Raw genomic sequence first — 24,625 nt, 5'->3', positions numbered from 1 at the left:
TAACTCAGAATTTTTGTAAGTATTAACTAACATTTGTGAAGCAAATTGCAATGTATGATGTAATGACTATTTAATAAATGTTTTTACTTCATCATTATTATATGAAATAATTTGAGCCTCACAGTGCTATATAGATTTTACCCTCTTGTTATTATTCCCAAGGAATTGTAGAGAAATTTGTGTATTCTTTCTTGTGTTCTTATTACCCTAAATCCTAGTGATACAAAGCACTTTCCAGAATTTTACTTTTGAGAGGTTTGTTAACTTGTATTCTTTGGGATATGATCCTTACCTACAATAGGTGAAGAATACCCTTTCACAGAAACAAGATATCAGGCCCAGGAGTCTTACTCCTAGTTCTGGTCGTTGTTTTTTGGATCTAAGGGACATGATAAGAGGGCAATTTCCTACCATTGAGACATGGGTTTTATGCCTTCAGCCCTTGCTTTCTGCAATGAAGAAGTAAATTTTTATACATAAAGATGTGGCAACTCTAGTCAGTGACTTATGGACCAAGAGAGAAAGGAAAATTCTTCATTGCTGGGGACAAAGTTGAACCTCTCAACGTTTATTTTCTTCATTTAAGACAAGAAACCCTGCCTGTAAAGATGTAGCTGTTGAGAGCTGTAGTTAAAACCTTAGTGACTGGTGCATGGATTTAAGACAGTCCTCAAAAGAGAAATTACCTTGCAGCAAAGGCATATATATATATATATATATATATATATATAAATTCAGAGCCCTCTTCCTCATCTTTTAAACATTTCCCTCTTGTCTCCTTTGGACAAAAGGAATTTAGGGAAAATAATTTTACTGCCAAATGGGTGGAAGAAAGAAAAAGAGCACCCTGGGAGGCTATTAATGTTTGTAAAAAATTTGCTTGATGTATGTTTTAGATGTCTCCAGAGTGCAGTCACTTTATGAAGTTAGAGGAAGTTGAAATTCTCCAACTGCTGCCACAAAAATATTACAGAATTCTCTCAACTCCTTGGAAGAATCATACCTACCAAGACGGGTCCAATGATGACATATCAAATATAGAATACCAAATAAAAAGTATAAAGATTTATAATATGACAAGGAATCTGTTCTCCCTAACAGCAAATTCATATTCAGGAGGCATAAATTTGATTGTTGTAATATTTCAGATCTTCTCAGAGAATACACTAATACTTTCAAGCAATTTAGTATTTAAATAATTGTGTTTCTCAGGAGAGAGAGGTATACATAAAGAAAGAAATCATCTAAGAAAAATAAGGGAAGTAATCACTACCACTAAATAACAAGATTCAATGGCCTAGTTGTTGCTTTTTCCAGAAAGGACAGAGGGTATCAGTGAGGTTGCCTATACCATTCTATTCAAAGATATAGCTGTCAGGAAACTTAGTCTTGAATTTGATCAATAGTTCATGAGCTAAAGGAAAGTACCAGTGAATCACAATCAATTTATTATCCATCCAATTAGTTCAGTTTCTGATTCTGACAGGAAGGAATGAGTCACTAAAAGAAGCTTTATTCTCAATTCATTTGATACTTAACTCTACCAGAAATCAGTAGAGGACATAACCATGTTCCAAAATTATCAATGTAAGCTAGGAAACCTAGAGAAGGCAAGAACTTTGATTTTGATTACACATGTGAAGTCATACAAGACATCTTAATATTAGCCATGTTACAAAAGAAAACAGGCACAAGAAATAAGGAAAATAAAATGTTTAAAAGGAAGCTTCAATCTGAACTCAAAATTCATCAGTTCTCCTTCCACTAGAAGTAGATAGCATTTTTCATTATGTAAACTCTATATAGTCTTGTACCGTTTCTTGATCAACATAACTCTTTCGCAGTTGATCATTCTTACATTTGTTTCACTGTATACAATGTTTTTCTGGTTCAGCTCACTTCACTTTCTTTGAATTGATTCAAGTCTTCACAAGTTTTGCTGAAACCATCCTATTCATTATTTTATATAACACAATTGTATTTTAATCGCAATCTTTTACCACAACTTATTCATTCATTCCTTGATTGAGAGGAATCCTTTAGATTTCCAATTTTTACACTTAAAAAAAAGATACAAATATGTCATTTTTAAAAATTTCTTTGAGATACAGTCTTTGTAGTGGTATGCAATAACACTTCTAATTAATATTTCTGCCTCTAGTGTCTCCTGTCATCGGCACAACTGCTAAAATGATATTTCTCATTAATTCCTTTGAAATTCTTGACCTATTGTTCTTCCAGATGAATTTTGTTGTTATTTTTTCTAGGTCAGTAAAATAGTTTCTTGGTAGTTTTATTGGTATAGCACTAAATAAGTAGATTAGTTTAGGGCATATTGTCATCTTTATTATACTCTCTTAACCTATTCATGAGTAAATGACATTTTTCCATTTGCTTAGATCTGACTTTATTTGTGTGGAAAGTATTTTGTAGTTTTGCTTCTATAGTTCCTAACAGATAAATTCCCAAATATTTTATATTATCAATAGTTACTTTAAATGAAATTTCTCCTTGTATCTCTTGCTATTGGATTTTGTTAATGATGTATAAAAAATGCTAAGGATTTATGTGAATTAATTTTGTATCCCACAACTTTGCTAAAGTTGTGGATTATTTTAATAGCTTTTTAGTTGATTCATATCATCTGCAAAGAGTGATACTTTGGTTTCCTCATTACCCATTCTAATTCCTTAAAATTATATTCCTAAGCATAAGTATGACCACATTATTTCTCTCCTCAAGAAGTTTTATGACTCTCTAAGACAAAAATGCATACTCCTCTGTGTTGAAATTAAATATATTCACAATATGATTCTAATCTATCTAAAACTATATCCCAGGAATAAGTAATTAATAGTTCTTCTATTGTCTGTCTTAGAAAGAATCTATATTACTGTCTTCAATTCTAGGTGTCACAGTTTAAGAATAAAATTATTGCGCTAGACAGTATCCTCAAAAAGACAATGCGATGGTATAATACCTTCATACATATCACAAGAAAAGGAGGTGAAGGGATTGTGGAAGTTTTTCCAAGAGAAGATTTCAGAAGACATATTTATGGTCAAATAATTGATAGTCATGTGGAAATTAGACTGGAGATAATATTTGGCTTTAGAGGATAGAACCAGGAATAATTGGTAAATTTAAAATGAGGACAGAAAACAAAGCAAAACAAAATAACATTAGCTAGTGGAAATGTCCCAAAGTTGGATGACATCTCTGGAATTAACAGGTTTATCCTGATTAAATGTCTTGAAGCAGAAACTGAATTACTATTTGTATAAGATGCAGATTCCTTTTTAGCTATGGACTGGCCTAGATGGCTTGTAGGTCTCCCAATTTTGTAACATAGGCTTTCTCTGACCACACAAATATTACTATGGAAATTTGATTGGACAAATATCTGAGTACTAGAGTTCTAGTACTAACTCAGTGTTCCCAAGATTACTTTCAGAAAAGGATATGACAGTAGTCAAGGGAAGAGATTGGTAGTATAACTGGAGGTGGAGGGAAGTCTTTAGCTAAGATTGCATTTTGAACAGTCTGAGCAAGGAACTAATTAATAATGAGAGTTTAGTATTTGATCTTCATGCAGAGATCTTGGAACCCAAAACACTGAAAAGAACAGAGTAGGCTAAGAGTCAAACAGATTGAAACTGCCTACTGACATAATGATAAATGTTTGAAGGGATGGGAGAAAACTGGAACATTAATGCATTGTTGATGATATAAAATGATCCAACCATTCTGAAGATCAATTTAGAATTATACCCAAAAGGCTATAAAACTGTGATGGAACAGTCTTACTACTGAGTCTGTGTCTCAAAGAGATGATAAAAAAGGGAAAAGGACCCACATATGCATGCAAAAGCAAGGAGTTGGAAATTCAGTGAATGTTCATTAGTTGAGGAATGGTTGAGTAAGTTATGATATATGAGAATAATGGAATATCATTGTTATATAAGAAATGATGAGCAGGCTGATTTCAGAAAAGCCTGAAAAGACGTATAAGAGCTGATGCTGAGTGTGGTGAGTAGAACCCTTAATACACTGTAATCAGTAATAAACAATTTTTGCTATTATTATTCCTGTTTCTACCCTGTAGAGCCAAGCATTGTCTCCACACATGACAATCCATTAATTATTTGACCATATGGACTTGGTTCTTTTCAACAAGGTCTGTGATTTGAGGCAATTATAATAGACTTGGGATGGAAAATGCATCCTATTGAGTAGAAATAGGTTAGATAAAAGCACCAGAATTTCTTTCAAGTAGTCATCAGAAGGTTGTAAATGACATATCATCTTTCTAAAAATACAACTTTATCACTTAATAAAATATCTCAAAGGCTAAAAGAGGTGAGTATAGAGATGAAACACATACAGGGAATCTCAAAAACATTTTGCCAAAATTTAAACCCAAACATAATGAATGGAACACTCTATACTAAGCTTGATGAAATTAAAGCTGTTTTAATCACAGCTATTTCTAAGTCAGAGTTATTAATGAACAAGATATGTTTATTAAGATAAATTGCAGGGTTTTTTTTCAAATTACATTCTTTTTGATTGAATATTTCCATTTTGTTTATTTGAAAATCTGCTGTGTGACTTTCCTGTCTCAATTATATGAGATCTATATTTGGTTAAGTAGATTAATTAGAATCTAAAATGACATTTAGCCAATATAGTAGTATGTGGGTGGACAAAAGATTTGGGTAATGAATGATGTGAAAATCACCAGAGCAAAAATAGATGCTATCTTGGTAAAGTTTGAGATTTAATGAATATTCACAAATGCTTAGCAAAAAGTCATATAACTAAGTTGTAAATTGGTAAGAAAAAGGCATGCCTCTAGTTTAAAACGGATTTTGCAAAAGAATAACATGTTTAAGAGTTCAAGTTTATCATATCAAAGGTGAATGAAAAATTAGATTGATGCAAATACTTGAAGGCTGCATAAAGTAATTTTCAATTCAATGGACAACAAGAAGCTATTTCAGATTTTTGGGCAAGGAAATGACCTTATGAACAATGTTGCATTTTTCTCTTCCCTTATTGATATCAGAATAGTTGGAATTATATTCTTTAATTCTCAAAAATAAAGACTGATTTGTGACATATATATGTATATATTTCTTATAATTGGAATACTGAAAAGAATGTTTTATAGCATTCCTTTGAATCATGACAATAACTTGGCTATGTCATTGTAAAACTCTAGCACATCCTATTAAGTGAATTTCATCAGAAGACACTGCTAGCTAAGTTCCAGGGAGAAGGGGGGAAGAAACTTTTAATAGGTTTTTGACCATAAGGTGACTTCCTTTCTTCCTTTCTCACTCCCTCCTTTTTACCTATTTTCTTTTTTTGTTTGTTTGTTTTTCTTCCTTTCTCTTTATTTTTTTCTTCCTTCCTCTGTTTATTTCTTTATTTCATTCCTTCTTTCTTTCTTTCCCAGAGTATTCATAAAAAGTATCAACAATTGAAGAAGGCAATATACACATGAATAAATTCACAGATTTGTTGAAAAACTCATTTTAAAAAGGTTATGTTTATATGTTCAACTACAGAACAATTCTGAAAAAGAATTGAGCCAAAACTATAAATTTGGATGAGGTTTTAGCATTAGGAAAGTTCAGAGTAAGTATTTGATTATTTTACTGCATATACATTGAGTACTCTAATCAGCATTATAGTTCCATATAAATCAATTTTGTTCCTATCAATCATCTTACTATTGCAATATAGAAACAGTTGTCATATTATTATTATGTCATATTATTACTAAAGGAATTACCAATTTAAGGGTTAATGCTGACAATCAGAGTTATGTCAAAAATATTTAATAGTCTGATAAAAATTAAACTGTATTCTAAATTTTACCTGTATATACTTTAAGGCATTATGATTCACAGTTTCAAATTTTTAAAGTATCATTAATTGTACAATAAAACAATGTATCATTTTTTGTCAATTAACTTAAATTTTAGTAGACAGTAGAGAGAACAACTGAATTAGACTCAAAGGAGGTATCAACTTTAAAGGTCACCCTTATTAAATAGCACAACTTAATATGATTAACCTACTCATACTTGATACAACCATTTTGATTAAATTCTATTCTGCCATTTATGGATTGTAAAAATATATTTATGAGAATTTTTTTTCTTGAAAGAGCAAGTGGGAACCTAAGTTGGTAATGAGTAAGACAGTCTAAGAATCGATTTGGTCCATCATGGCCAAAGATCAACATTATCTCACTATTTCATTTTAATGATGGAAAAATTCAGTTTGTTAGACATTTCCCTTCTATGAAAATATTTCTCAGGGTTTGTTTTTTTTTTTTGCTTGTTTTGGAAGGGTTTGTTTTATGTTATTTTTAGTTTATTGATTCACAATTCCAAATTTTGGCATCTTGATATTACAGAAATGGTCTAATAACCAATAAGTGCTTAATCATTTACAGATGTGAAATGGCAAACTGCTAAACAATTTGTGCTATAATAATTTGAAACCTTGCACTGTTCGCATATGGATAAAACCAAATTAACATTTCCAGAATTCAATAGAATTCATGCACTCATATGAACATAGTAAATCCCTTGGAAGTGCCAGACACATGTAGTTGAGTTAATGATTTTTTATCTGCATTGAACAAACATTTACATTATCATTCATATTCAAGGCAACCCTTCAAGCTATTTCTTTTTGGTAGTGATTTTTCAATATATTTTTTTGGTAGGTAAGGTAGCCATATTTAAATGTTTAATTATATTTTATCAATTAATGAGTTTTTACATGATTGATTTCAATCAGTATAGTTTATTCAGTATTATTTCTACTCAGAAGAAATAATGCATGTTTCTGTAAATGATCTAATTTCTATAAGAAGGGTTTTAAAATAATATTAGGACAAAAGTGATGATTTCAGAAATGTAATCAATTCTTTGAATTAAGATTTATTTTTATATATACTGAAGAAGGAGGCAGTACTGAATAGTGAAAAGAGCATTCATCTTACTTCCAGTTCCATGAACTTTCACAAACTAGTTGAGTTGGACAATACAATTTTCTAAAATGTCAAAGCATTGGATCAGATCATTTCTATGGTATTTTTGTTCCAAAATTCTATGATGCTAAATATGAATGAGTAGTTATTTGTTAGAAAGGTGAAATTCATTAAAATCAGAGATTCCCAGCATCTCATATGCTATCATATGATCTCATATGTCATCTTGTTGAAGTTCTTACCTTTGGTCACATGAGTTTATCCCCCAACCTTGATCAAAAAGTAAAAGTGAAGCATGTTTGATCAATCACTAGAATTAATTCTATGATTGTGTTAAGGTAATTTTCTTTTTGCTGACATTTGCCTTTGTATTTAATCATCTTTAATATATTTATGCCAAGTGATAATCCATCCTTTTCTATGAAACTTCCCATGGCAGGGAATTTGCTATATGATTCATTGTTTAAAAAAAAAAAAATCCACTAATCAAAAACGACAATTATTCTGCAATTTATATTCTTAGAGACTTATCTGGAAATGATAAGAGATAAGGGAACTTGTTCAGGGTTAGCTACACAATTAGTAACAGTGAGGAGCAGGAAATGAACCTTGACTCTGAAATCATTATCCATCCATTAGGCCATTCTGCTTTCCTCTGTGTCTAGATAGTTCATAAGCTTCCCACTGTTGCAAATGACTTTTTAATACTAGTATTCACTAGTTTCAACTTGATGCTGATGTTAAATCATTTCATACAATTCTAGAACCTCAAAAAAATCAGAATCACAAGAGAACCAAAAGAAATGGAAAGTTCCACAGCACAAGCTATTACTCCAACATATTATCAAGGGGAATTTATACTAGAAAACTGATGCTGAAGACATTATTGAAAATCTGGGGAAGTAAAAGAATGAATGAATTAGTCTTCTAGTGAGATGAGGGATAGCAATTGGGTAGCTGAAGTATTATACTGGTAGTCACAAAATATTCAAGTCACAAGAATAAAATTTCCAGTGCAATAAGTAGATCTTCTATTTAAAGACTTATCAAGAACTATGAATGAAAATTTCATGAGATGAGAAAGCATAGAAGGAATAGAATTTGCATCATTGCAAGAAAACGTGTACTAATGAGACCAGATATCCATCAGAATATAAAATTGTGTATGTTACATGCAAATAGGTTACAGCAGAAAAGTAGCATTGGTCTTCTCCAGCATTCTCCAAATGCCTTGTTAAGTGTTTAATATATGCTAATCCCTGGTGATTCAACGAATATGTAAAAATAATTACTTCCCTCAAGATGTTTGCATTCTAAAGGACCAGCATTTTCAGTAGATGATTATTTTCTAAGACTGGATATGTTGAGATATTAGAATCTTTAGAAATATATAGAGCATCTTCTATTGCACAGCATGTGCCACCAGAAGCAAGTCCTGATTACAAGTCAGTGGATCAGTATATTGGACACACTGTACCTTAATTCTAATTCAGTGATGTCATTTTGGTCCTCTTCAAGAATAAAGGATAACCAATCAGCCAATCAATATTAGAATATGCACAGATTATAAGATATGCCATAGAATCCTTGGGAGACAAGGAGTCCAGAAACAGCAACATAAATGGTCAATTACTATTAAAGATCTTTGTATGTTATGATCTCATCACCAATATTATCTTCCATTTAACTAAAAGCAAAAAAGATTTATGAATGTACCTTCAAAGCAAACAATGACATTTAATAGACTATGTGATTGTAAGAAGTGACAAAATGTGGATGCCAAAAATAATGTATGATGCAAAATGTTGAACCAATCATAGACTTATCATCTCAAAGCTAAACATTTGCTTTCAGCAAAACCTGTCCCAAGGCAGGTTAGAAGATGATGACAGATTAGAGTGTTTCTCTGAGTAGAAACACTTTGTTGCAAAATTGGAGATAAAGTTGAGCCAGCACATGAATAGGAGCAGTGAGGTAGAAAAAGAATGGACAGTTTTCAGAGAGTTGATGAACAGTACTACATTTACTGATTTGGGACAAAACATTTACAGACATCAAGATTTGTTTTACAAAAATTATGGAAAGATGGAATATCTGCTAAACAAAAACCAATAATTCCACAAGATTTACCAGCAGAATATTTCATCCATCTCTAAAAGAACATCAAAAAACTACATTAAAAATTCTAGTGAAATTTAGATTCAGTATTCTTGGCTCAGTAAGAAGACAGATGAAATGCAGTTTTATGCTGGTAGTAATAATCTAAATCACTTTTATATGATATTTATGTGCCAAAAATCTTTGGTGCAGCCGAAGTACTCACTAATGGATGAAAGTATATTGATTACTGATAAGGATGTGATCCTAGAAGAGTACTGCCATAGTGTATTCAATAGGCCATCATCAACCATTGCTAACAGCATTAACTATATGAAGGTTGAAATCAATCCATTTCTAGCCAGACTTTTGGCTGAAAAAAAAGTTAATGCTGCTAAGATCCTCCCATGCAGAAAAGTGCCAAGTACTGATTCTGTTTACAAGGCAGGAGGCCTATTCATTTTACAAAAGCTGATTGAAATATTCTGAATTATATAAAAAGAAGAATTTATCCCTCAGGATTTCAAGATTATATCTATTATCCAACTCTGAAAAGGAAAGGAAATATGACAATCACACAAAGGTATATCTCTTAGTCACTGCTAATATAATTCTTCCTAGAGTCCTCTTTAATTGGCTGATCATTCACCAGGATGATGATCTTTTACCTAAGAGTCAGCATGGCTTCAGACATTGCTGAGAAACAATGGATATGGTGTCTGATGCCCAATTGTTTCCAGGAAAAATGCCAGAAAAAGAACAGGTCTAACCAAACATTTTGTCATGAGTGTTTATAGAGGGTCATGACAAATTGTTGATGCCTCAAAAGTTCATAAATATTTTATATCAGTTTCTTGATTGCAAACTTGAATGGGTTCTGGATAATAAATAACAATCTGTGCTTTCCAACTTACCAAAAGAATACAGTAGAGTTGTATGCTTTTTAGCATGATATTTTCAACATATAGATGGAAGCCTTCAATGAGAACTTAAACAACATCAAGGATAGCTACCACATTGAATACAAGTTATTTCCCTTGATAAATATGTAAGACAAAAATAAAATGGAGAGAGAATTGGTCCATGCATTTTGTGGTCAAAATGTTTGTGCTTTTAATTTAGCCTCTGAAACTGAGATGTAACAGATATGGATTAATGCTCTGATGCCTGTGTGCTAATTTTAGCATAACAATTAAAACCAAGAATCTCCATCATCCAGAACCACACCATCCATACATTGAATCATTAACTACAGTAAATGGAGACATTTTGGATGCTGTGGATAAATTCCATTACATTGGCAATTCATATCTGATCTCAGGCAGCCATTATATATGAGAGACTCCCATATAGACTTGGTTGGGACCTTTTATGTCTTCAGATCAGAAAGCTGTTTCAGGGAAATGAGAGATATCAGAGATATTACACAGGGAGAATATCTCTTTGAGTTATAGAATCAATCAAAGACAAAACCTAGGAGTGTGTGATTTCTAATCAATATCTCTGTTGCTTTAATCAATTCATCAAAGGTCAATCGTTATTCTTCATTCTTGAAGAGGACCACAATGATATCACTATATTAAAGTCAAGTTATTATGTCCAATTGTAGCTGATCAGACCTATGTGAGCTCAGAATGCTCTGCCAGAGGTTGGTCACAAAATCTCTATGAACATTTGTACTGAATTCTATACATTGTGCATCTCGTGTTTCCTCTGAACTAATTTGATTCTTCTTTACTTACAGAGCACAGATAATTCTAAGAGGAGAGAATGCCATGCTGATGGGCCTGTAACAGTCTTTTTCATCAAACATTCCATTCTAAGGTTCTTAAGAGAGACCTTGAGAATGTTTTTTATCAGTTTTTCTGTCCACCTTGGGAGTGCTTGCCCTTTGTGAGTTCTCTATAAAAATAGTCTTTTTGGCAAATATTTATTTGGCCTTCAAACAAAGTAACCAGCCTGAGTTGTGCTCTCTGCAGTAGAGTTTGAATGCTTGGCAGTGTAGTTTGAGAAAAACCTCAGTAGCTGATATCAAACCCTGCCAGGTGATATTCAGAATCTTTCTAAGACATTTCATATGTAAGAAATTCAGTTTCCTGGCAAGGTGCTAGTAGACTGTTAAAAGTTTCACAGACATATAACAATGAGATTAGCACAATGGCTCCATAGACTTTCCGTTTGGTATTGAGTATATCTCTTCTCTCCCCCACTTTCCTTTCCGAGTCTCCCAAATACTGAGCTAATTTTAGCAATGCATGTGTCAACCTCCTTATCACTGTGGACATCCCTAGAAAGCATACTAACAAGATAAATGAACTTATCTACAACATTCAAAACTTGCTATGAAGACATGGAGACCCTTATCATCAATATGCCAAAAGTGGAAAAATTTATAATTCTGGGTGATTAAAATACTATAGTATACTATAGTAGGCTCAGACTATCAGATGTGGCAGGGAGTCCAAGTTGAAAACTATAAAAGTAATGATAATTTACTAAGGAAGACTTATGCATCTCATGACATTCTCATCAGCAATTTTTTATTCCATTTGCCTAAATGCACTAAAAATGTATGGATGCGCCCTCACAGAAAACATTGACATTTAATAGACAATGTGATTGGAAGGAGATGAAATTAACAGAATGCAAGAGTGAAGCAAGCAATGTGTGGAGTGGAGTGCTGGACTGATCACAGAATTATCCTCTACAAGCTGAATGTTTGCAATCAACAAAAATAGTGCTCTCAAGGCAAAAAGATTGCCAGAAAAATTAATGTCAACAGATCAAAGCACTTCTCTGAGAGTGAACAGTTTGTTGCTAACTTGGAAGATAATTTGAGCCAACAAACAACTGTTAATAGTGAAGCAGAAAAGAATTGGGCAACATTCAGAGATTTGGTGTATAGCACTATATTTACTCATCTGGATAAGAACAAAAACACATATTAACACTGGTGTGATGAAAATGATGGGGAAATTCAGAAGATGCTAAATGAAAAACATAAAGTATACCAGCAGGATACTTCACCTATCTATAAGAAGATAACATCGAATATCATAAAAAGTAAAATGTAAACAAAACATAAAGATGTAGGATTTTTGACCCAGTAAGAAGGCAGATGAAATTCAATTTAATGCTGATAGTATCAATACAAAATACTTTTATGATTCACTGAAAGCTACTTGTGGCCAAAGACCAATAACACATCTCAATTGCTGATAGAGAGATACTGATTACTGAAAGACACAATCTTAGAGAGATGGACTGAATATTTCTATAGTGTTCTCAACAATCATTAGCAATCAATGCTGAAGCTACTGACTGTTTAGTTCAGGTTGAAGTCAATCCCTCCCTAACTAAAGTTCTAACTGAAAAAGAGTTTTCAAATACCATTAGGCTACTTTCTGCGTCAAAAGACCTGGTGTTGGTTCTATTACACCTGAAGATTTAAAAGATTTGTTTGTGTATTGGGTGTGGGGATGTCCATTGTTCATACAAAAACTGACTGAAATTTTCTAGTTTTAAACAAAGGTACAAATTGAATGAAAGTAAAAAAAAGGAACTAGTCAGGAACTGTCTTTTGAAGAAAGACATATACTGTGTCAGGAACTGTCTTTTGAAGAAAGGCATATACTGTCTTGTAGGTCTTAGTTAAAATAGCAAACAGGTATTTCAATAATAGGCCAGTTTGGCTATGAAGTAAGTCTAGGCAAATGCCAGAGACAGTAATAGTCAGTCAGGCAACTTTCCAGCAAAAATGAGAGCTGGTTTAGTTAGTGTTGGGTGGTGTATGGCTATAAATAAATGTTTAAAAGGGACTTTTAAATGCCATTTAAAACAATTCACACATGGTAAAGATAACCCTTGCTCTGAAATGGTTTAATTTATTTCTGCCAATCTCTCCTTTAACTTAGCACTCAGTTTTTCTTTTATTGTCTCAGTGATACTTAGCAAATTATTCAGTATTTTTATCTATCATCCTATTCCTCAATATTTCAGACTTTTCTACAGTTATATGCATATCAAATAATTTCCCTTTCACTGAAAAAAAAGCCATCATAGAGTTGTCTTGGCAGCTGACTACCGAAAAAGTTCCCATAGATTCAAAGTTATTCTTATAAGAAATCAACATCTCATTTCACTGAACAGTAGGTATTCTTCAGAAGAATAGCAAACTCAACATTAGTGGGTGATTGAAGTATTCAGATTTATTTCTTTATTACATTCACATGTGTATACTTAAGCATCTGCTAGTTAGCAGGTGCCTTATAAATCATTATCTTTTCAAATTAGGTAGCTGATTACATGTGTGAAATGACTGAAAAACTGCATATTTAGCATTTCCAACTACCTTTATAAAAAAAACAAATGCATGACTTTTTCTTAGTTTTTGAACTTTAAGCAACCTCAGTTTCACTCTTTTTTTGTTCCCAAATATTTCTTTATTAATATAATATATACATACACAAAATACATAACATTATATGTGTTGCATATATTATATGTCATGCATATTACATAATTTATTGCATAAACTTTGTAACATATTATATAATACTATATGACTTCTATAATAGAACAACAAGGGCAGTGAAGTGGCCCCAAGGATTAGAATGCCAGTCCACAGAAAAGAAAACTCATTTTCATGAGTTCAAAACTGGCTTCAATGATTTATTAGCTCTCTGACCCTGGTCAAATCACTTAAACCTAGTTGCCTCAGTTCCTCATCTGTAAAATGAGGTGGAGAAGAAAATGGTAAACCATTTCAGTATCTTTGCCAAAAAAAAAAAAAAACCTCAAATAGTTTCACAAGGAGTCACACATGATGGAAATGACTAAACATTGATAACATAAAACATTCCGTTGAAAGCCAGGTGTATTACAAAGAATACTGCCTTTAAGTCAGAAGGTTTGGATTTCTATCTTATTTCTACCAATGTTCATAGGTAATGTAACCTTTCTTATTTCCTCACCAGTCTAATGAGTTATTTGAACTTGATGCCTGCAAGCTCCCACCCAATCAACTTTCTATAATCGAAGCTCTCTCAGAATACAGGATTATTTTGTCAAATGTTAAAAGACAAGAATGATAACAACTAAGAGGGAATTTCCCTGTGACTAATAGTTAAGGCCAATAAATGCTGTTTTTATTCTTCTTTAAGTTTTATATTTTTATTTGAGTTTCTTTTATCCAAATAGTAATTTATACAGCCTGATTCTAGTCACATATTCTTCACATACAAAAGATTACAGAAGGTGGAAAAGGTAAATAGAAAGAGATCTGAGTATTTTTCTTTATTAAGAGAAAAATGCACTAAGAGACACTGATCATGTTTAAGGTACATACCCTTACAATCAGAGGTAAGGTAGAAATGAATGAAATGCATTTGCCTTCCTTAACTCAAATAGGAATAGGAGAGAAGATAAATGCTGGGTGAAGGTTTTGACAATGCAGATGACTTTGCACATGTCACCTATGCAAGTTGTACTCCCTCCCTCCAATCCAATTCATTTGTATGTCATGGCATCACCTCCCTGACATCATGGTACTCTTTGAGAATGAAGAGCAAATAGCCTACAGGATTCTCTTTATATAACATGGATGGAGCTCAAATACTAACAACAGCTATAAGTGATAGGAAACATTGGTATATCATCTTATTTATTCTTATTCTAAAAGATTAGTACCATTTTGCTTCATAAGAGGCATTGGGCCTGCCAAAACAAACCCCAGGACAATATAAACATAATTACAAAATCCTTTTCACAGAAATAAAGACAAATCTAAAAACCTGAGAAATATTAATTGTTTGTGGGTATGCTAAGATTCTATAATAAAATGACAATTCTAAGTTAATTAACTTATTTAATGCAATAGTGATCAAACTACCAATGTATCATTTTGTCAATCTAGAAAAAATAATAACATTCATCTGGAAGAAAAATCATTAAGAATATTGAAGGAATCAATGAAAAAAATGTGAAAGGAGACAAACAGTATTAAAACTGTTCAATTTAAGAGTTCAAACTGCATTTTAATGCAGCAATTACTAGCAAAATCTGGTACTGGCTAAGAAATAAAATAGTAGAAACCAAGATTGTAGAGGTCCAACAAGATTGAGCTGAACTCTCCCAAAATTCCCTTCCAAATAATTTCAAAATGCCTCAAATCAAATTTTGACTTGGGATACCCAACAAAAGATCAGAGAAAGATTTTTTTCCCAATCTATAACAACTTAGGAAGTAGGTAAGAGAGATTGGTAACACCAAGGTAAGAACAGGGCTACAGCATGGTAAAAACACCAGTGGTGGCACTCACACATGGCCATGACAGCAACAACAGCAGTTCCAAGACCTCTCAACCTAGAGATCATAAGAATTTGAACAACCCATCCAAAAGAAATTTCAGAGAATCCATTTCTGGCATGGAGTACGGATATAGGCAAATCTGTGTCACAGTTCCAGGATAGAGAGAAATAATTGTGTTTGGTCACAATGAAACAGAACTCCTGGTCACATTTACAAGGTCAAAAAGAATGCTAGAATTTAAAGCCACAGGAGATCAGCATCCCTTCTTCAGTAAAAACCTGAGCACAGACCAGTAAAGCAGTAAAGTAAAAGCATCAAAAACTTGCAAACCTCTAGAACTAATTCTGAAGATAATAACACAAAAAGGCATGAAGCTTGAGAAAGTATCCCGCTCTCAGTAGGTAAGCAGAGTCCAACTAACAGAGTTGGGAGTCAAAGAATAAAATAAAGTCATTTTTTTAACTGAGCAAACAACATAATGAGAGGAAAAATCCACATATTAGCTTTGAAGAAAACAATAAAGTGAAAACAGTTACAAGCAAAGTCTTGGGAAAAAATGTTCATTGAATACAAGATCAGCTAGAATTACTGGAAAAGTTAAGGAAAGAAATAAGAGTGAAAAAAGGAAAATTCTAGCCCTGAAATCAGGAGGACCTGAGTTCAAATCTGGCCTCAGACCCCAGACATTTAACACTTCCTAGGTATGTGACCCTGGGCAAGTCAATTAACCCCAATTGCCTCAGGAAAAAAAAAAAGGAAAATTGAAAAGAGAAATAAGATAAAAAAAAAGAATAAAAACAGGATTAGCTAGATGGCAAAAGAAATTAAAAAAAAAAACAACTCACTCAAGAAAATTTGATTTTTGAAACCAGAATTGAAATGAACCTGTTTTTTTTTTTCTAAAACTGATAGTTATCAATTAACTGCTAAATCTCATTATCACTATCTTCATTTTTATTAACTTATTAACGTTTTTGATAATTTATTATTCCCTCATTCTTTTGCTTCAATGATATTGTTTGCTATTGGTTTTCATTATGCCAGTATAACTATCTCTTTTAGAATACATTCCTAGATCATCATCCAATTCCATCAACCTGGATTCCATATTGTTTCCTATTTCCTTATGCATCACCTCTTCCTTCCTCTCTGGGCTCTGTTCCTATATCTCCAAACTTCTTTCTTCAATCTACCATATACCATGAACCTCACACCACTCCTATATTCTATTATATAATGAGAATGGTCTTGGGGGTTTACTTTCAGCTCAGTTTTTCCCAGAACAGGACATGTTAAGGAACATCTCCAAGCCATGCTCATTGCTTTAATCTTCTACACTTTCCATTCCAGATTCTCTGTATTTCTTTCACTCCTAACCCTGTAGCCTTACATTATGTCCCCTATCAACACCAATTGTTTTCAACTTATGTATGTGTTGTCTTCTCTGATTGGAATTCAAGTTCTTTAAAGATATGATATATCTAGATTTTTTTAAAGTCTTAATCTTCCCAGGAAGACATTCCCAGACATTGCCTGGAACAGCAAATACTTAATAAATTCTCGTTGACTTGATTTTTCACATTATCTCTTATGAATTAAAGTATTTTCTTTGTATAGATGATAATAAGTGTATTACTAATTCTACAAATTCTGTATTCCTACTTAATTAAATTTTTGCCCTTTCCTAAGATTGGTACTTTATATTACATTTCCAGGCATTCAGAAAAGTTATCTTAATGTTCTTTGTAATATATATTTATTTAATTATGTGTATTAAACCCTACACATAATTATTTCATTTTTGCAAAAGTGATAATACTTAAATTATATATATATATATATATATATATATATATATATATATATATATATATATATATATATATATATATAAGCATCTTCCAATTTTAATTACAGGTTAAAATGTGTCACAAACTCATATAAATGAAATATAATTTTAACTCCTAAATTCATGTCTCCAAGCATAATCTGTTGTCATTCAACCTCCCCTTCTTTATTATATTTTCTAATCTTGTCCTATCTTGTCACTGCAACCAAACTCTATAACCTTCAATTCTATTCTATACCATCATCCTTATATTGGCTACATGAACTTTTCTCTCTTCCTTATTTTGACCAGTTGGCAAAATTTTCAACTTTTTTCCTATTCTTTTGATTCCTTTGCTCCTTAATAAGATTACTGATCTTATCTTGCCAAGACTCAGTCTTGGATCATTCTGGAGGAAGTCAAGGAAATAATGCTGATTTAGTCCATTAAAAATTTATTATGAAATCTCAACTGAGCCCTCACTGTGTCAAGAAAATACATTATTCCTACCTAATTAATTCACTATTGCACTAACCACAGTTTTTTTTTTCCATTTTCATGACTTCTTTCATTTTCTATGGACAGCCCTTCACTCAACAATTGAGCTAAAATTTTGCCTCATATTTCATCTTGTTTTTAAACTGAGGTCATTTCCTAAGAGTACCCTTTTTCATTCTTCCTCTCATCTCTCATCACATAGATGCTTACCACAGCTCTTTCTTCCTTTCTCCCAATCTCATAAAATGAAGTGACTTATTCTCTTTCACAATGCAAATTACTCTATACATACAAATAATATCACTCCACTCTGTCTCTATGCAGATAATCCTTAGAACTATTTGCCCAATCCTAAACTCTCTCCTGACTTTTAGTTTTGTATTTCCAACTGCCTCTTAAACATCTTGAAGTGAATGGCATGTACACATCTTAAATTCTAAATGTCCAAAACAGAATTTATCATCTTTCCCACCAAAACCTTTTTTTTTCTAATTCCTGTATTACTTTGGAATTTACCACCATATTTCCAATAATAATGACATTTTATTTTATGGTGTGATTGTTTACGTGTTTTAAGTATTTTGTATAGTTTTGGCCTCTTTATACTTTACTGTGAATTATATCATGGAAGAATTTACATAATCTATATTATAATTTTTCATATTTCTCTATAATAATATTTATTATTCCACATGACTACTAATATTAATAATATTTATGAATCACAATTTGTTTGTTCATTTCACAATAGGCATCTGTTTTGTTTCCAATTCTTTCTTATTATTAAGTATTTAACAAAATTTTCTGTCTATGGAGATTTTCTTCTCAATAATCCTTGGGATATAAGTCTAGTATATTAATCTCTGGTTACAAGTTTAGTTACTTTCTTTCCATAACTGAAGATTATCTTTTAAAATTATTGAATTAATTCACAGCTGTATCAATAATGAATCTCTGTTCCTGTTTTCTTACAATCTTTCTAGCATTAGCCATTAATATATGTTGTTATCTTTGCCAAATTTCAGAGTACAGAGTGAAACTGCAGGGTTGTTTTGATTTTTATAATATTAGTGATTTGGAACATTTCTTCATATATAATTTAATAGCTGGCAATTCTTTTGAAAAATCATTCATTTCTTAGGAATAGGTACTAGGTTGTATATACTATATTAGGTTGTATATATTATACATGCACAGCTAATCTGTGTATACATACACACACAAACACACACACACACACACACACACACACACACACATATATATATATATATATATATATATATATATATATATATATATATATATATATATATATCTGTATAATTATCAGAGAAACTGGATTTTAAAAAAATTCCTATTCAACAATTTTTCTCCTTATACTAAGTACAGTGATTTCATTTGTGCTGAAACTTTTAAGTTTCATATAATCAAAATTAGCTATGTTAATTCCCTCCATTATTTATTTGCTCCAAGACTATATGCCATATAGAAAATGCAGATCACATCCCCAAAAATTATGGTATCTGAATGCAGATTGAAGATTAAAGCATACTACTTTCTCTTTGTGTTTTTTTTTTCTTTCTCCTCCTTTCTCATGTTTTTTTTTTCTTTTTGTTCTCATTCTTTTTCACAATATGACTAATGTGAATATGTATATATATATATATATATGTATGTTTATATCACATTGTTTTCTCTCTTGGAGTCAGCGGATAGAAAGAAGGGACAGAGACAAATTTGGAGCTGAAAATCTTACAAAATTGAATCTTGAAAGTTACTTTACATGTAATTAGAAAAATACTATCAAGATAAAAATAATATATATCACATTCCTAACTGTAAAAGTTATGATTTGCATCTCATAATTTTCAAATAATATAATCTTTAATGTTAGTATTCCTTTAATTTCTAGGATTTAATATTGCCTATTAGTTATATGGCCTATAATATTTCCAAAGAAATTTACCTATCATTTTATTTTATCTTAACAAAAGCCTTGGATAAATCATTCAGTCAATAAACATTTATAAAATTCCTAGTAGTGTTTTTTTTCTGTTTATACACGCATATTAATTTTTATATACATTTCTTTATGAAACATGTTGGGAGAGATGTGGACTGTTCAGTCCACATCTTTTATTATGTTCTAGGCTTCACATTTTATAGAGGGTATAAACAATCTCTAATACATTTGAAAGATGTTTGGTTAAGATATTGATATGACTGAAGCATTCAAAAATACTACAATAAGATAAGGATTTTTATCATGAAAAAGTGATGTCACTGTAGAAAGAAGAGTATTTTCATGAATTTGAAGGATTGTAACTAAGGCAAATCAACTTTCTTCTGTTTGGCTTTGAACGGGTGGTGGGGAGGATGGGGGATATGAATACAGAGAGGAAGATTTCAACTCTGTGGGAACAACTCTAAAAATTATAACTAACCAAAAATTTAATGAGCTGTCCCAATAGGTAGTGGGTTCCACATTAATTGAATAAAACATTTGGTGGGAGTGGGGATAGCCAAGATGGCAGAGAATAGACAGAACACATAAAGATTCAAAGTTTAATAATTTTCCAGCTTAAGATTAGAAGGACATCCAGAAAGATATGTCTTACTGGGCAGGGAAAGGACGTAGAGATACGGTGCTGAGAGATGCAGTGGAAGGAGGCTCAGTGAAGGGAGACCTGGCATGAGGAATGACTCAAGGAGACACCAAGAATCAGTCAATCAAAACCAAAAAAATGAAACAATGAAAAATGTCAGTACCTTCTTGGGAAAACAACAGACCTGAAAAATAGATATAGGAGATATAATCTGAGAATTATTGAACTTCCTGAAAAATATGATAAAAAAAAAAAGGGTCTGAACACTATTTTCCAGGAAAGTATCAAAGAGAACTGCCCAGATGTTATAGAAATAGAGGGTAAAATAGACACTGAAAGAATTCATTGATCACTTACCAAAAGGGACCCTAAAATCAAACTCCAAGAAATATCATGGCTAAATTCCAGAACTATCAGACCAAAGGAAAAATACTACAAGCTGCTAGAAAAAATCAATTCAAATATAGAGGATCCACAATAAGAATTATTCAGGATCTAGCCGCGTCCACATTGAATTGATTGAAGGACCTGGAATCTGATATTCTGAAAGGCTAAGGAACTTGGTATGCAGCCAAGGATAATTTACTCAGCCAAAATGAGCATTTTTCCCAGGGAAGAAGATGGATATTCAATGAAATAAATGAATTTCATCTATTTCTTATGAAAAAAACAGAACTAAACAAAAAGTGTGATCTCCAAATATAGGACTAAAGAGAAACCTAAAAAGGTAAAAAGAAATTTTGGGAACTATATTTCTGTGATAAATATAAATAAAGATTTTATATATATATATATATATATTTCCCTAGAAACTAAACGTGGAAAGGGAAGTAGGGGTACTATATCTCATGAAGTGGCAAAAGAAACCTATTATATTTGAGAGAAAGAATGGAGGGGGATGAACATGATGTGTATCTTACTTTTATCAGAATTGGATTAAAGAGAAAAAATATTAAACATATTCAATTTATGGTGAAACTTTTCCCCACCGAATTGAAAAGTGGGAGGGGAAAAGTGAAAAGGAAAGGAGTAAGATAAGCAAAGGGAATACAGAAATTGTGAGAACAAGGTATAAGAAAGGGGGAGGAACGATAAGGTTGGAAGAGGGATACTAAAGATGGAGGGCTGTGAGAAGCAAGTGGTGCTCAAAAGTTCAATACTGGAGAGGGGGTAAGAGGGAAAGAAAGGAGAAAAGCATATGCAAGGGTTAACCAGATGGCAAGTAATACAGAATTAGTAAATTTAACTATAAATGTGAATGGGGTAAACTCCCCCATAAAGAAGTGGTTAGCAGACTGGATTAAAAGCCAGAATCCTAAAAAATATTGTTTACAGGAAACACACTTGAAGCAGGGTGAAACATGCAGAGTAAAAGTAAAAGGCTGGAGCAGAATCTACTATACTTCAGGTGAAGTCAAAAAAGCAGGTGTAGCCATCCTCATCTCAGATCAAACAAAAGCAAGAATTGATCTAATTAAAAGAGATAAGGAAGGACACTATATCTTGCTAAAGCGTAGCATAGATAATGAAGCAATATCAATATTAAACATATATGCACCAAGTGGTATAGCATCTAAATTCTTAAAAGAGAAATTAAGAGAGCTGCAAGAAGAAATAGACAGCCATTCTATAACAGTGGGAGAGCTCAACCTTGCACTAATTCGATAAAGTAAACCACAAAATAAATAAGAAAAAAGTCAAAGAGGTAAATAGAATACTAGAAAAGTTAGAGATGATAAATCTTTGGAAAAAACTAAATGGAGACAGAAAGGAGTACACTTTCTTCTCAGCATTTCATGGAACTTATACAAAAATTGACCACATATTAGGATATAAAAACCTCAAATTCAAATGGAGAAAAACAGAAATAGTAAAGTTATTCTTTTCAGATCAGGATGTAATGAAAATTAAATTTAATAAAAAGCCAAGAGAAAATAGACCAAAAATAATTGGAAACTAAATAATCTCATAATAAAGAATGATTGGGCAAAACAGCAAATTATAGACATAATTAATAACTTCACCCAAGAAAATGATAATAATGAGATATCATACCAAAATGGGTAGGATGAAGCCAAAGTGGTAATAGGGGAAAATGTTATAGCTCTAGAAGCCTACTTGCATAAAATAAAGAGAAGGTCAATGAATTGGGCTTGCAACTAAAAATGCTAGAAAATGAACCAATTAAAAACCTCCATTCAAACACTAATCTTCAAATTATAACAATAAAAGGAAAAATTAATAGAATTGAAAGTAAACAAACTATTGAATTAATTAATAAAACTAAGAGTTGGTTCTATGAAAAAAAAATAGATTAACCCTTAAATCTGATTTTAAAAAGGAAAGAGGAAATCAAATTGTTAGGCTTAAAAATGAAAACGGAGAACTCACCACTAATGAAGAGGAAATTAGAGCAATAATTAGGAGTTGCTTTGCCCAACTTTATTCCAATTCCATAACTGAAATGAAATGGAAGAATACATTAAAAAATACAGCTTGCCCATATTAACAGAGGAAGCAGTAAATTGATTAAACAGTTCAATCTTAGAAAAAGAAATAGAATAATCTATTAATCAACTTCTTAAGAAAAAATCCTCAAAACCAGACGGATTTACATGTGAATTCTGTCAAACATTTAAAGAGCAATTAACTCCAATGCTATGTAAACTATTTGAAAAATTAGGGATTGAAGGAGTCCTACCAAATTCCTTTTAAGACATAGACATAGTACTGATACTTAAACCAGGTAGATTGAAAACAGAGGAAGAAAATTATAGACCAACCTCCCTAATGAATATTGATGCTAAAATATTAAATAAAATATTAGCAAAAAATATTATAGAAAATTATCTCAAGGATAATACATTATGACTAAGTAGGATGTACACCAGGAATGCAGGTCTGATTCAATATTAGGAAAACTATCAGTATAATTGGCCATATTAATAACCAAATTAACAAAAATCATATGATCATCTCAATAGATGCATAAAAAGCATTTGATAAAATCCAACATATATTTCTAATAAAAACACTTGATAGACAGGAATAAATGGTCTTTTCCTTAAAATAATCAGGAGCATATATTTAAAATCTTCAGTAAACATCATATGTAATGGGGATAAGCTGGAACCATTCCCACTAAGATCAGGAGTGAAACAAGGTTGACCACTATTACCATTATTATACAATATTGTATTAGAAACTCTAGCCTCAGCAATTTATTTTTTGTCTCTTTTTCATTAATTTTATAATTATAATTTTTGACATTGCATATGCATAGGTAATTTTTTACAGTATTATCCCTTGTACTCACTTCTTTTCCAAATTTTCCCTTCCCTCCCTCTACCCCGTACCCTAGATGACAGGCAATCCCATACATGTTACATGTGTTACAGTATATCCTAGATACAATTTAAATACAAGACAAAACAAGCACAAGAAAATTAAAAAGCGAAGAAAAAACAACATACCACAATATTTACATCTTACATGGGAAGATATGTGTAACTCTTGAGAACTATCTTTGTTAGGGTAATACTTACGAGTGTAGGTATAAGTTGACTTTAATGTGATGATATAATAAAAAGAACCTAGAAGTGTAAAAGGGAATTATACTGGAAAGAAGAGGAAAGAAAGGTAAAATGAGGCAAATTGCATCACATAAAGAGGCAAAAATATCCTATTACATTGAGGAAAAGAGGGAAGGATGAGCATTGTTTGAATTTTAATCTCATCAAATTTGACTTAAAGAGAGAATATCATACATATTTAGTTTGGTATAAAAACTTGTCTCACCTTAAAGGTGAGTAGAAAGGTTAAGGGGAAATGAAAGGAAGAGGCTAATAGAATGGAACACAAAAGGAAAAGGAAAAATGGATAAGAAAGGGGAAATGAGTTGAAAAAAGGAAGAGCAGATTAAGGGAAGTGATGATCAGAAGCAAAACAATAGTAAGAAAGGAAAAGGGGAAATTATTATTTTTTTTTGTTTTGTTTTGTTTTGTTTTTTTCCATAGTATTTTGAGTTAAATTGGGTTTTTTTTAGAATTTTTTTTTCCCACAGTATATATGCATGAGTAATTTTTTTATAATATTATCCCTTGTATTCATTTTTCCAAATTATCCCCCCTCCCTCCACTCCCTCTCCCCAATGACAGGCAATCCCATACATTTTACATGTGTTACAATATAACCTAAATACAATTTATGTGTGTAAATACCATTTTCTTGTTGCACGTTAAGTATTAGATTCAGAAGGTATAAGTAACCTGG

Source organism: Sminthopsis crassicaudata, chromosome 4 (assembly GCF_048593235.1).
Source record: "Sminthopsis crassicaudata isolate SCR6 chromosome 4, ASM4859323v1, whole genome shotgun sequence".
In the NCBI taxonomy this organism is placed as follows: domain Eukaryota; kingdom Metazoa; phylum Chordata; class Mammalia; order Dasyuromorphia; family Dasyuridae; genus Sminthopsis; species Sminthopsis crassicaudata.
The sequence above is the reverse complement of the archived record's forward strand: the minus strand, read 5'-3'. Positions refer to the sequence as shown.